We start from the raw sequence: 15,124 nt of genomic DNA, 5'->3' as shown, positions 1-15,124 counted from the left end.
GCGATCAAAGGCCTTTTCCACGTCTGGACTAAGAGCTAGAGATTCTAGGCCGTCTCTGTTCACCACATCTATTAGGTCGATGACCCGTCTTGTGTTGTCCCCCGCTTGATGTATTAAGGAGGTCGGTATCAGGTTTAGACGTATTGAGAGGAGCTTGGTGAAGATTTTCAGGTCAGAGTTTAGTAGTGCTATCGGCCTATAGCTAGCACACAGAGATGGGTCATTATCAGGTTTGGGGATCAATGTGAGAAACGATCTTTGCATGTCTGAGGGAATAGGGGTTAGCTGAAGAAAGGCATTGAACAGTTTACACATATGTGGTAAGAGAATGGGGAGGAATGATTTGTAATATTCATAAGGGAGGCCATCTGGGCCAGGGGATTTATGTGAAAAATTACAGGTTTAAGTGCAAATTTCAGTATTTAGGCTACAAACAAGTACAATATGCAATTAGCAATGTGATTTAAGGTGGATATTAAGGCAAAAAACATATTTCCTATTTTATTTTCGATATAGTAAGTAAGTAGCTCAGGGACAGGACTCACAGTGACCTACAGAATACACAGATCAGTGCTGCAGCCAATTGACTCTAGCCCGCTGTTCAAGAAAATTTTTCCAACATTCCCGTTTCACAGAAGTTGATTGTTAGATCCACTTCTGTTGAGTGGGAACAAACGCAGATGGATCAAAATGTATCCAGTCCCTGCTGAACTGGCTGAATTTCGATTCATCTATGGCCATCTGAAAGGTCCCTTTAGGTAAGAGAGAGTCAATCAGGGAGGCTGAGATTGTGGCAGCATTATTGTTATGCTCAGGAAAAGCGACAGCACTGTGCAATAGCAGGAGGAAGGAAAATATTTATTTTTTTATATCTCCTGCATCTGAACAGTTTCTTTTAACTTATTCCTTGGTAGATGAAAGTGGGAACAAAGCCTTAAAGTAGAAGACTAGACACTATAAATGCCACCTTTTAAATGTTGCTGACCCCACTGTCACTATTGTGCTGCGTACAAAAAAACACACATTACAGTTTCAATAACTTTTTTTTTACTTGCTATGTGATAATATAACCGTAAAGCCCCGGCCCGTCTGTGTAATGTGTGGGGCTAACAAGGGGGCAAAATTCCCTACAGCAGTGATGTCACCCACTGGCTTTCACTGATCTAGGTAGTGTTGGAGGGGAAGATAGTCTCCTCCCATCAGCTGCACATTACAATTAGGGATAAGCCGAACACCCCCCCGGTTCGTTTTGCACCAGAACATGCGAACAGACAAAAAAATTGTGCGGACATGCAAACACTATTAAAGTTTATGGGACAAGATTGTGAAAAATCAAAAGTTTTCATTTTAAAGGCTTATATGCAAGTTGTTGCCATAAAAAGTGTTTGGAGACCCGGGTACTGCCCCAGGGGACATTTAAATATTGTGAATGGGTTTCTCCTTAGTCTGCCTGTAAAGTTGCGCATCTTTCCCATGTTTATAACAGTACTGCATCAAAATGAAATTTCTAAAGGAAAAAAATGTAATTTAAAATTTCTTGCAGCTTATACCAGGCTTGCAACCTGGCAGCCCACAGGAAAAGTAGGGGACGAGAGAGCGCCCCCCCCTCCTGAAATGTACCAGGCCACATCCCCTTCAAAGAACCTTTTCCCCATGTAAATGGGGACAAGGGCCTCATCCCCACAACCCTTGCCCAGTGGTTGTGGGGGTCTGCGGGCAGGGGGCTTATCAGAATCTAGAAGCCCCCTTTAACAAGGGGGCACCCAGATCCCACCCCCCATGTGAATGGGTAGGGGTACATTCACCAAAAAAGTGTCAAAAAAGTAAAAATGACAGGAGACAGTTTTTGACAATTCTTTTATTAAAAAAAAAAGTTTCCAGCAATGTAAATCCATCGTTAATCACGGTGCCAACAGTCCAGAGAAGAAAAAACCCTGGAAAACTCCACCTCTCTGACTGCCATCTTTTCGCTTTGACAGCTGTTTAATAGCCAAGGGCGAGGCCACCCACTGACATAAACGGGTGACCCCCTCTGATGTCACATAATGTCAGAAGGGGCGGGGTCACCCGGTTACATCACCAGGTGGCCCTGCCCTTGGCTATATAACAGCTGTCACTGTGAAAAGGCTGCAGTCGGTGGGACACCTCCCATCGGGACAGAGTTCTTCAGTTTTTTTTTCTCTGGACCATCGGTGCCATGATTGAAGATTGTCTCCTGTCGTTTTTACTTTTTTGACAATTTTTGGTGAATGGGTAGGGGTACAATGTACCCCATGCCCATTCACATAGGAGAGGAGGCCAGGATCTGGGAGCCACCATGTTAAAGAGGGCTTCCACATTCCGATAAGCCCCGCCCGCAGACCCCCACAACCCTCGCCCAGTGGGGGACAACATGGGGACAAGGTGCTTTGGTGGGGACCCTAATGTTGAGGGCATGTGGCCTGGTACGGTTCAGGAGGGGGGCACTCTCTTGTCCCCCCCTTTCCTGTGGCATGCCAGGTTGCATGCTCAGATAAGGGTCTGGTATGGATTTTGGGGGGGCACCCACACCATTTTTTTTATTTTGGTGTGGGGTTCCCCTTAAAATCCATACCAGATCTGAAGGGCCTGGTATGGATTTTGGGGGGGACCCCCACGACACCATTTTATTTTTACACTTTGGCGCTGGGTTCCCCTTAAAATCCATACAAGACCTGAAGGGCCTGGTATGGATTTTGGGGGGGACCCCCACGCCATTTTTTTTTCATTTTGGCACAGGGTTCCCCTTAACCACTTCAATACAATGTGTTATATAAACTACACTGCCTGCATTGACTGAATATAGAGTCTACACTGAATATCTAGTCTACGCTAAATGCAGAATATATATATATACATATATATGCCACTAACTAACCTGCCTGCCTAATCTAGCTCAATCTATCTCCGTCCACACACTATACATGGCCGCTATGTAAGCAGCCTTATATAGTGTGGGGCTCTCTAAGCAGAGCACGCTCTGGCTCTCAGGTAAGGTGCATGCTTTGGCCAATCATCATACAGCAATGCACTGCAATCTCACAGTGCATTATGGGGCGGTCCACGGCGCTCAAATTTACCACAAACACCCCATATGTTCCGTCAGTTTTAGAACAAACAAACACCCAATGTTCTAGTCGAACTTACGTTCGACTTGAACAGCAGGCTCATCCCTAATTACAACAAAGCAGAAGAAAGTTATTGATGCTCCCTGAGGATGACTGCAGATGAAACAAGTGTAGAAGCAGAACATACATCCAGTGACTTTATAGTTTGCCTGCTGGCATACAACAGTGTAGTGTTTGCCATTTTTAACCTGTGATATTTATGGGTAGTGTTGGGCGGATGGTTCGGCCTGAGCATGAGTTCCAGTCGAACATTGGCTGTTTGCCCCGTTTGGGGAACACCCAAATTTTCAGGGTGTTCGGTGGATGTTCTCCCTGCCGAACGCCCTATAATGCACTGTGCGCTGCACAGTGCATTCTGCGCCTTGATTGGGTAAAGCTTTGCCCAATCAGGGTGCAGTAAAAGGTGGTTGTTAAGTGGGGTCAGAAGCCGGTTGCAGCGTCCTTAACAACCGATGAGTCATCAGCTGTCAATAGGTTTCCCTGATGACAGCTGCATAATTAAAAAAAAAAAAATGCTGGTAAAAAAATAGCATAACAAAAAAAAATGTCATGAGGTTCCCCACGCCCCCAGTTAATATGGCAATGTCTGATTAAGTAGGCTGATCCAACTGCCTTTGTTGAGTCAGAAAATTATTTTTTTGCCTTTGTGCCAAAGTTGTAGTTTTTTCATACATACTGTACATAGGAGTTTTGTTTTTTCTTCGTTTTTTACAGTAGAAGCTTGCACAAAAAAGTAACTTAGATGTTATTTCCACCAACCAGTTAAATAACCTCTACAGCATTATACATTTCATTTCTACTTAATCCCATTGACAAAAAGCAGAACATTAAATTCTTGCAATATCCCCAGTATAAAAAAGCAAAACATTAACAAAGTGTTAACATAACAGCTGTGAAATAAATAGTTTGTGCTCACTGAGCTATGGGCTCAGTAAAAGCAATTATGTACTGTATGCAGCATAGAATGTACAGTATGCAGTTCTACATTATGGGCATATATTGGACTCTAAACTTCAATACAGTTGTCCTTTGTTTCAATAAAAAGTTTTTGTGAAGCCATGGCATGTCAAAAGCAACTCAATTTATCGTTAATAAGCTGGACAGGCATTATATTTGTTTTTGTTATAGCACACAAAACAAAGAACTATAGTATAATAATTTTTGTCATTATTATTATTGTCATTATTATTTTAATTTTATTATTTATATTTTATGTTCTTATGCTTGGCTGGATTCACCCCTTTGCATTTTTCCCCTAATGCATTTTCTTTTAAAATCAATGGAATTGCATTAAAACATATGTGCATGCACGTTAAATTGAACTGTTGGGCATTTTCACTTCACTGCATATTGAATATATATTGAATATCATCATGCATCATAATGCACATCAATATGCATCATAATGCACATGACCAGTTGATGTGTAACATTGTGTGCGCTGATCGATGTCTTAATGCATGCCTTGAGATGCGTTTTGATGTATTTCCATTGGTTATAATTGAAGACACATCAAGCAAAAATGCTGAGTCATTTGTGTATACTGTCTGGGACAAATGGGCAGAGTGAACCCCGACTCATTCCCAACATCTTACACAGAAGCTGGGTGCGGGATGATTTAACTCTAGTGTGCATGTGCAGGAGCTAGATCATTAGTGGCTGCCCAAATGCAGAGGGTGGAGATGCTGAAGATCAGCAAAAGATGTCAGGGGCAATGGAGGACTGTGAAGGACGAGCTTGGGTGTTGCATTGCTGAAGGTGGACACACTAGAGGGTATTTGGGATGAGCCCGATGTTCGAGTCGAATGTAAGTTCGACTCGGACATCGGGTGTTCACCTGTTCACCGAATAGTGAACAATTTGAGGTGTTCGCGGTAAATTCGAAAGCCGGGGAACACCCTTTAAAAGTCTATGGGAAAAATCAAAAGTTCTAATTTTATATGCTTGGTATTGTCATAAAAAGTGTTTGGGGACCTGGGTCCTGCCCCAAGGGACATGTATCAATGCAAAAAAAGTTTTAAAAACAGCCGTTTTTTCGGGAGCAGTGATTTTAATAATGCTTAAAGTGAAACAATAAAAGTGAAATATTCCTTTAAATTTCATACCTGGGGGTGTCTATAGTATGCCTGTAAAGTGGCACATGTTTCCTGTGTTTAGAACAGTCCCTGCACAAAATGACATTTCTAAAGGAAAAAAAGTCATTTAAAAGTACTCGTGGCTATAATGAATTGTCGGTCTCGGCAATACAGATAAAAGAAGTCATTGATAAAAATGGCATGGGATCCCCAAGTCCATTACCAGGCACTTTGGGTCTGGTATGAATATTAAGGTGAACCCCGAACCAAAATTAAAAAAAAAAAATTGCGTGGGGGTCCCCCCAAATTCTATACCAGGCCCTTTAGGTCTGGTATGGATATTAAGGGGAACCTCGCGCCAAATTTTTTAAAAAAATGGCGTGGGGGTCCCCGTGCAGTTATGTAAACTGGGCCCTGCCCCCTCTGACGCCCTGGGAAAGCCATAGGGAAGTCCCCGTGCGTCAGAGGGGGGCGGGGTCACCCGGGAACATCACCGTGTGGTCCCACCCTCAGTTATAAAAGAACTGTCAAAGCGAAGACATGTCATACAGCGGGTGCCTCCCATGGAGGCCGGTTGGTCGTGGCTTTGTTTTGTTTTTTTCTTTTTCGGTCCATCGGTGGAGCGAGAGAAGAAGACTTTGTGGGACATTTTTATTTTTTTATTTTATAATAAAGGACTTGTCCCAAGCCGTGTCTTGTTATTTGTACCATTTCGACACTTTTTTTGTGAAATGGTAGGGGTACATTTGTACCCTGTTACCATTTCACACAGGAGGAGAGGCCGGGATCTGGGGTCCCCTTGTTAAAAGGGGCTTCCAGATTCTGATAAGCCCCCCGCCCGCAGACCCCCACAACCACCAGACAAGGGTTGTGGGGATAAGGCCCTTGTCCGTATCAACATAGGTACAAGGTGCTTTGGGGGACTACCCCAAAGCACCCTCCCCATGTTGAGGGCATGTGGCCTGGTACAGTTCAGGAGGGGGGGCGCTCTCTGCGGCCTGCCATGTTGCGTGCTCGGATAACGGTCTGGTATGGATTTTGAGGGGGACCCCCCACGCCATTTTTTTTTTTTTTTAATTTTGGCGCAGTGTTCCCCTTAAAATCCATACCAGACCTGAAGGGTCTGGTATGGATTTTGAGGGGGACCCCCACGCCATTTTATTTATTTTGGCACAGGGTTTCCCTTAATATCCATACCAGATCCAAAGGGTCTGGTAATGGACTGGGGGGATCCCATGCCATTTTTTCAATGACTTCTTTTATCTGTATTGCCGGGACTGACAATTCATTATAGCTGCAAGTACTTTTAAATTACTTTTTTTCCTTTAGAAATGTCATTTTGTGCAGGGACTGTTCTAAACATGGGAAACATGCGCCACTTTACAGGCAAACTATAGACACCCCCAGGTACGAAATTTAAAGGAATATTTCACTTTTATTGTTTCATTTTAAGCATTATTAAAATCACTGCTCCTGAAAAAACGGCCGTTTTTAAAACTTTTTTTTGCATTGATATATGACCCCTGGGGCAGGACCCATGTCCCCAAACACTTTTTATGACAATAACTTGCATACTAACCCTTAAAATTAGCACTTTTGATTTTTCATGTTTGTGTCCCATAGATTTTAACGGTGTTCGTGTGTTCGAACAAATTTTTTGCCTGTTCACATGTTCTGCTGCGAACCAAACCGGGGGGGCGTTCGGCTCATCCCTAGAGGGTATGTTTTGAAAGCATCTGCACACTAAACAGGATGATTCCATATCTACTAGCAAATAATATATAAATAATGGGGAGGTGTCTCTCCTATAATTCATTTTAATGTCTATTTTAAAGGAAACTTATACAGTGGACCTTGGATTATGAGCATAATCCGTTCCAAGAGAATGCTTGTAATCCAAAGCACTCACGTATCAAAGCAAGTTTCCCCACAGAAGTCAATGGAAACGAAGATAATTTGTTCCACATTGACTTCTATTGCATGCAATACCGCATGTGGCCAGAGGTGGGGGGGCACTGGAGAGACTCGGAAATACTCGAAGACCGCTCGGATGCACTCGGAAACCCTCCAAGTTGTAGTAATATGACTGAACAGAAGTGACTCCATTTTGTGCGGCCATAAAGTCATACAAATTCATATATCTTAACTTGTATCATACTCGAGTTAAGTCAACTAGTTCTGTTTTTCAGCTTGGTAACAGGTTTTCTATAAAGCACACACAGAAAATATAGCTTGCGTAAGCAGTTTTATTCTGTACCATCTAAATAAAGAATTGTGGCTTAGTATGTCTGGGCCACCTTTCCTGTGTAATGAGACATGAAACAGGGAAGCAGGACTCATGACTATGAGTCATGAAAGCAGATGGCATAAGTTACTCTAGTGACCTATGTAAGCCATTTTGTGAAAGGTTAATCATCTGACCATTAATGATATGTAATGATATGAAATGTACACCCTTGTATTAACCACTCCCATCTTCCATATTATGATTGTTTAGTGATGACCATATATAAATTGTATACCCGCCCAGAAGAAAACAGATAGCTTTGGACATAACCTCTGCATCATCTCTTGTTGTGTTCACCAAGAAGTTATCTCCTCAGTACTGAGAGGGTCTTGTGAGTGTGGTAATTGCTGTGATTATACCTAGCTGGTCTTGTCAGGTATACGGAAATACCGTTTTATTCCCTTCACAAGTGTTTCCGAGTGTTTCCGAGTATTTCAAGCGTCTCAGAACGGCTCTGAATGGCTCCAAGTGGCTCAGAGTGTCACCGGCGCCCCCGCACCTCTGGCCAAATGCAGTACTGCACACTACAGAGGCTTGAATCCTGCTCGTTGTGCGAGACAACACTCGTAAACCAAGTCAGGATTTGAAAAAAATAATAGCTCAAATTGCAAAACGCTCATTAACCGTGTTACTGCTACTGGTTCCACTGTAATGACATGAATATAGAGGCTGCCATTGCCAATTTCCTTCTGAATATACTAGTTGCCTTGCTGTCACTAGCCTCAATAGGTTCATTCAATGTTAGTCAATACTGAACCTTCTTAGATCTCATCACCTGCTGATTACAAGTGGCACATGTGAAATATTTAATAAAAGGGTAGGCCCTCAGCTATTATATTGCTGTTAATACTTCACCACACACATTACAATCTAACTGTACAATCATCTTCAGATCTACCATAAGCTATTTAGTGCAAGGGCCTACGTCACTGCATACAAATTGATTTAATAATTTAGGGAGGTCTTCTTTTCATAATATATAGCTTTGGTAGTTATAAAGTTGATTGTACAAAGATTTTATGGTTAGATTTTAACGTGGATAGTGAACCTTACACTTTAGCAGGTAATGCAAGATATCACTGTTGAAACACCAGTGAGAATAGGAACTAGACTCTACGTGACTGAAACTCCAAAGGTTTTGGGGGGTATTGGGGGTAGAAGGCTTTCTACAGCATGTATATATGACCTGTACATTGCAAACCCTGTTCATATGAACTGGTGAAGAATAATTCTTTATTCTGAAAGACCCCTCTATAATTTGCTTTAAAAAATCAAGGGTTGTAATGATCCATACAAGTTTATTTTCTGCCTTTTCATAAAATAGTTTTATGCATAACTAAAGACAAAACTTTTTAAATGCAAAGGCAAAACTAAAACGGTACAACGTAAAATGCTCCAGTATGTTGCTTCAGGTGCCACTGCTTCCAGGTGCTGGTTGGGCAAAATGCAGGTTTGTCAGGCTTGATCATGGAACTGCAAAAAGTTGGCACCCTCCCGTACACTGTCCAGGCACATTATCTATCGCATCTGAGTTTAAACTGTTTCAGCTTCATCCTTCTATAATGCGTTTCACCTGGTTTAGGGCTTAATGGTAACGCAAAACTTTTTTTTTTTTTTTAGTTTTGGATAGAGTGGAGAGGAATTATAACATCTGGCATGTTTAGTTTTTTTTTTTGTTTTGTGGTCTGTGCCCTGTTAGGGCGATTCACCTTTTCTATTTGTCATGTTAGCCATTATCATTGAAAGTGAAAAAAATCCTACATTTTGGGTGGTCTCCAGTACAATAATAGAGGGAAAATCTTCCAATGGGGACACTATTTCTGGTGATCCCTTAGAGCCAGGGATTCCTTCACTTTAGAAGGATTTTCTATCACTTCTTGTTTTTGTTAAAGAATAGTGAAGGGAAATCTCCCCAATGTGACTTAGATTGCAAACCTGACAGAGGTCATAACACAATCACACTTTAGATAAAAAAAATGTACTTAAGGTTCTATTTTAAATAAAGGCTTGCGTACAAGGGAATACCTGCTTACATTTAGGATTCTCTGTGATGTTTTTGAGTTGCTACAGAGCTGTTTTTGCATTCATTTTGATAGGTAGGATAGGAAAAGCAAAGAATGGTGTATGCAGTTCAACCCCTAATAAACTAAAAATGATTTTCTTTGGTGTTCTCTTCATTAAAACATGTTACAAAATGCAGTGTGGGATGCTAGGAGATTCCTAGTCTCAATTTCCAATACCGCTGTTGCTTAACATTTATTAAATAGAAAACACAATGACAATCCAGGGGAGCAGTTTGGAGCTTTTGAAACACCAGTGACAGAAACAAGTAAAAGTCAATTAAATTTATTTTTATTTTCTTTAGAAGTATGGTCAAAACTTCCCAGCCATTCTTCTCAAGTGGGTCACAGGAGTGCACTTACTTTTGCACTCCTGTGACCCGAATCAGCCTATAGCCGGCTAAAGCCTGCTGTCAGCTGAGATCACAGACCCTATCCGGTCTCTGAAAGGATCTCGACAATAATGTTGGGATCCACCCAGATGTCTGACCGGCAACTGACTGGCTGAGCTAGCCGGTCCAATGAGTGTGGGAGGGGTCAGAGCAGGGTCAGAGCAGAGAGCGGTGACTGATATTCACCGCTCTCTGCTCAGAGTGGACCTGAGAACGGATTCAGCTATCACATGATTGCTCAGTTCTTGGGCTTAGAGGCAGGGGGAAACAGCCCAGCATCAGACTGGCAGCCATACTGGTGATATATACAGGTATATATATTGGTGATGGATATAGTAAGAGGAAACCAATCAATGTCCCCATCATTTTATTGAAACCTGCCCTCAGTTAAGAAGTATGTCTGGGTACCAAAGGGGAGCCTGGGCGAGGAAATGGCAAAGTATTTTTTTTTTTCATCTGTAAAGGAAGGCAGCAATTCAAAAGTATTTATTACTTTGGGTCTACATTAGGGTTGATCACAAGGCTATTTCATTTCAGCTAAAGTGATACATATTTGATTTGGGTGTGAGGTATGGGATATTTGTACACATTTGTTTTAAAGTGGTAGTAAACCGCGGCATTGAAAAATCCCCTGAAAGGCAATTGCATAATGTGCTAGTATGCATCCCCTTTAGGTCATTCACTGTTGTATTCAGCTCTTTAAAACATCTGAATATGTAGGGCCAGTATGGCACCTGCTAGTTTTGTTATGCTCCATGTCTACTCTGTCTAATGGTTCTCTTTATTACATCTTCTGTATACCTAGATTTTGTGTGAAATCCAATGTTAGATAATTATTTAAGCTTTGGCGTGTTATTTGAACACCTCTCTCTGTAAATTCAGATTAATGCAGAGTACTTAGGTAGTAAATCCAGAGATTCTGTTATTTGAAACAACTTCATATGGAACAACTAGACCACATAGCTGAAATAACTGGACAGTAAGCAAATAATAACACAATGGGGGCTATATTCTATCAAACAAAAATACAAGGGTTGATTTACTAAAACTGAAGAGTGCAAAATCTAGTGCAGATGTGCATGATAACCAATCTGCTTCTAACTTCAGTTTTTTCAATTAAGCTTTGGCAATAAAACCTGGAAGCTGATTGGTTTCAATGCAGACCTGCACCAAATTTTGCACTTTTTCGTTTTAGTAAATCCTCCATGCCATGTTGAAATAAAACTCTTAATTAAAGAACCACTAAATACCTCCTGTCTCCCACTCTCCCTCCCTATTTATCTAATCTGTTGGGATATGTATTTTTCCTGAAACCAATTTGGCTAAAATGTTCAAGGTCAGCTTCACACTACGCGTTACGTTAATGAACCTGCATTAATACAACATATTATTGCACATTAAGATGCACTGTATTAAGAAAACACATTTGTTTTAAATGGACTGGAAGCACAACTTAACACACAAAAACAGACAAAGCAAAATGTACAGCATGTGCACTTCACGGCGGGTGTACTGGCTCTTGTAATGGTGAGTTTCATTGCACTTCCCATGTTACCACAGTTTTACTGATTTAAGAAAACACAGAGAACTATTAATAATAGCCAAACATATTACCATCTGAATTCTAGTGCAGGTTAGAGAGGCAAAAATTTAATTAATTGTTAGACAACAAATACATTTTTTCACTATATATTACTAGTGAGTGACTTTCTGAGATTATACAGTACATTAAGAAACCTATATAAAATATAACTATGGATTTCCTTGATTATTTGCTCTAAATATACTTTCTGATATTCCTTTTTTAAGAGTGTAAAATGCATGCATATAGCTAGATCATTTTATTCTTTGTCTGAAAAAACACTTGTCCTTCAAATCTTGTTAGCTGAATGTGTTTAAGTGCAAATTTAAGCAAAGCCATACTTATAGTCATTTAACTACTAGTTTATTTTGTGATCAAATAAAAACAGTAGAAACCACTTTTTACATTTCGCCTTCTTCTGTACAAAGGAAATGGTTGATGTCCATTTCCCAGTGGCCTGCAGTGCTCGAAAAACAGCCATTGCTGTAGATTACTTTCAAATGTTACTGCCTGCTGTCATGCAGGATACTTAGGGCAGCAGGAGAGACCACAAGCTGAGAAAAGTATCAAGTAAAACACTCAAGAATATTGACAAAATAAACTCTGTCACAAAACTGGGCAGCTGAAAATGCATGATGAAAACGATACAAACAGGACATTATAAGGTCGATAGATCATTGTTGCAGTGGCAACAGCAGGTTTATTTAGCTTGCTTCCATCTTGCATAGGACTACTTCCTTTCTTTTAGTCACTGGCAACTTCGCTTAACATTACGGCTTGTAGTCTAGTCTAGGACAAACATAGATTAAATATATCCCCAGACCACCCAGGAACCTTCACAGACATTTGAAGGCTGCTCAGGACCTCTTCATCAGTTATGCAAACATTCACTTTAATGTGATGTTTCAAATAAAAGCATGGAACTTTGCAACAAGTTCTTAGGTGCTCAGGGGCATTTTTGATCCATGTTCTGTACTGATACCGGTTGGGAGTTGCTACAACACTCTAAATACCTGATACCTGGTATGATCTGGTATGATGTGTAATGGTATTATATTGATTAGTTGATAATCAGGTTGTCGGTTGTCAGGGCCGAGCTCTCAGTCCTCCCTTCTCAGTGTTTAGGTTGCTCAGCTGTCAGTTAATTGCCAGTACTCATTGTTCCACAGTGGCTCACCTGGTGATCATTTCCTGCTAGTCAGTCCAGCTTACAGCCAGCTCTGGATATTTAAACTGCCTGGTTCATTTCTTCCGCGCCTTTGCCTTGGTCAAATATATCTAGAGTCTCTCTGTTGTGTTCCTGTTGAAGACTTGCCTGGCTGACGTCCCTTCTGGTTCCTGATCCTGTCTGCTGCCTCCGACTACGCTGATCTCTGGCTTCCTGGTTTACTGGCTTATTCTGACTACCCACCCTGGTTACTGTACCCTGGCTATGTTTTGACTACGTTTACCATTTTTACCATTATATTAAAAGATGTGATTTCTACTGCATTTTCTGTCTCTGTCTGATTCATGGTTCCTGACACAGGTGTTCGATAGTGAACCATCCAATAATTTATCCCATAGAAATCTCTCCTAATCTCTTTTAATCCATGTGCCCTATTCAATTTCCTGATGTTTATGAAAAAAATTGTCAGCATAACAGGTTCAAAAATCCTCAACTTACATTAAGATATAACATTGCAATTATTTAAATTTTCCATGGTTTTATACAATTAACAAATGTGTTGCTTGGTCAATTGGTCAGCTCTAGTTAAGAACTGAGCTCTAGTTAAGTAATTGACAATACTGTCACCTTATACATGATCGGCATGATCTTTGTGGGACTCAAAAAGCATGGAAACCAGGTCAATAGAATAGCCAGGAAACTAAATGTTTCTAAGGATAGACTATGTTAACCCCAGATTTTTATTGTAACAGGTTCTCTTTAATGCAGACAGCCACATCCAAAAGTTAGCTAAATTTGGTGGTACCTTACTTAGTATATAAACCATGAGTAGGGGTGGGTACCATCATCCTAGTAGAGTTTGAAGGAAAGGATACCCCCGCCTGGGGTGTCTCAATAGCCACCGTGTGCCCCCACTGGGTTTCCATTGGTGAGTTACACCGCTGTTCATCATTCTCCATCAATATAGTTCTATTTGATAGCCACAATTAAGCTATTTAATCTGTTTACCACTTTACTCTTCTGTGTAACTATGAGACTGTATTTGTTTATTCTAGATGTTCTGGGTATTACCTCCTGAAGAAGCGACAATTGTCGCTAAACTTGTTGAGGAATCACTCGTACCCGCATCACATTGTTCCCACCAACCAGTTGGGTTTTAGAACACATATCTGTTAAAGCGTTTTGTATTACTTTTTTGTCATATTCTCTATTGTGACTGTATTTTTATATATTTTTTCTAATAAATGTATATTTTTTAACACAACCCCTTACGCTTCTAATCATTGGGTACTGAGACAGTCCTCCCATCATACTGGTGTTACTAGGCAACAATATTTGGAGTAGCCCTAGTCAAACCTGTCCTTTACATCCAAAAGTTAGATTAATGACCATTGATGCCATGTATTTTAATGGTGCAAATCCAGCCACTATTCCATTAGTGCCTACATACCTACATATGGCACTTTGCTACAATGTAAATAGTTAGTGTACAGCTTGCATAACAGTGTCAATTTGCTGTCCCCTCAAAATAAATCAACACACAGCCATTAATGTCTAAATTGGGCAGAATTAGCCATTTTCCCTCCCCGGTGTCATGTGACTACTTAGTGTCACAAGGTCTCAGGTGTGAATGGGGAGCAGGTGTGTTAAATTTGGTGTTATCTCTCTCACTCTCTCATACTGGTCACTGGAAGTTCAACATGGCACCTCATGGCAAAGAACTCTCTGAGGATCTGAAAAAAGAATGTGTTGCTCTACATAAAGGTGGCCTAGGCTATAAGAAGATTGCCAAGACCCTGAAACTGAGCTGCAGCACGGTGACCAAGACCATACAGTGGTTTAACAGGACAGGTTGCACTCAGAACAGGCCTCGCCATGGTCGACCAAAGAAGTTGAGTGCACATGCTCAACGTCATACCAGAGGTTGTCTTTGTCTTGAAACATATGAGTGCTGCCAGCATTGCTCCAGAGGTTGAAGGGATGGGGGGTCAGCCTGTCAGTGCTCAGACCATACACCGCACACTGCATCAAATTGGTCTGCATGGCTGTTGTCCTAGAAGGAAGCCTCTTCTAAAGATGATGCACAAGAAAGTCCGCAAACAGTTTGCTGAAGACAAGCAGATTAAGGACATGGATTACTGGAAACATGTCTTGTGGTCTGATGAGACCAAGATAAACTTATTTGGTTCAGATGGTGTCAAGCATGTGGCAGCAACCAGGTGAGGAGTTCAAATACAAGTGTGTCTTGCCTACAGTCAAGCATGGTGGTGAGAGTGTCATGGTCTGGGGCTGCATGAGTGCTGCTGGCACTGAGGAGCTACAGTTCATTGAGGGAACCATAAATGCCAACATGAAATGTGACATAGTGAAGCAGAGCATGATCCCCTCACTTCAGAGACTGGGCCGCAGGGTAG

General features: G+C 41.2%; 1 protein-coding gene across 4 annotated transcripts in view; it reads right to left on the bottom strand.

Annotated features, from left to right (window-relative positions):
- The window catches only part of PRKG1 (protein kinase cGMP-dependent 1), a 1,456,334-nt gene that overhangs the window by 345,488 nt on the left and 1,095,722 nt on the right, over positions 1-15,124 (bottom strand). The gene's annotated exons all lie outside the window — the stretch shown is intronic.

Source organism: Aquarana catesbeiana, linkage group LG08 (assembly GCF_042186555.1).
Source record: "Aquarana catesbeiana isolate 2022-GZ linkage group LG08, ASM4218655v1, whole genome shotgun sequence".
Taxonomy (NCBI): Eukaryota; Metazoa; Chordata; class Amphibia; order Anura; family Ranidae; genus Aquarana; species Aquarana catesbeiana.
The sequence above is the reverse complement of the archived record's forward strand: the minus strand, read 5'-3'. Positions and strand labels throughout refer to the sequence as shown.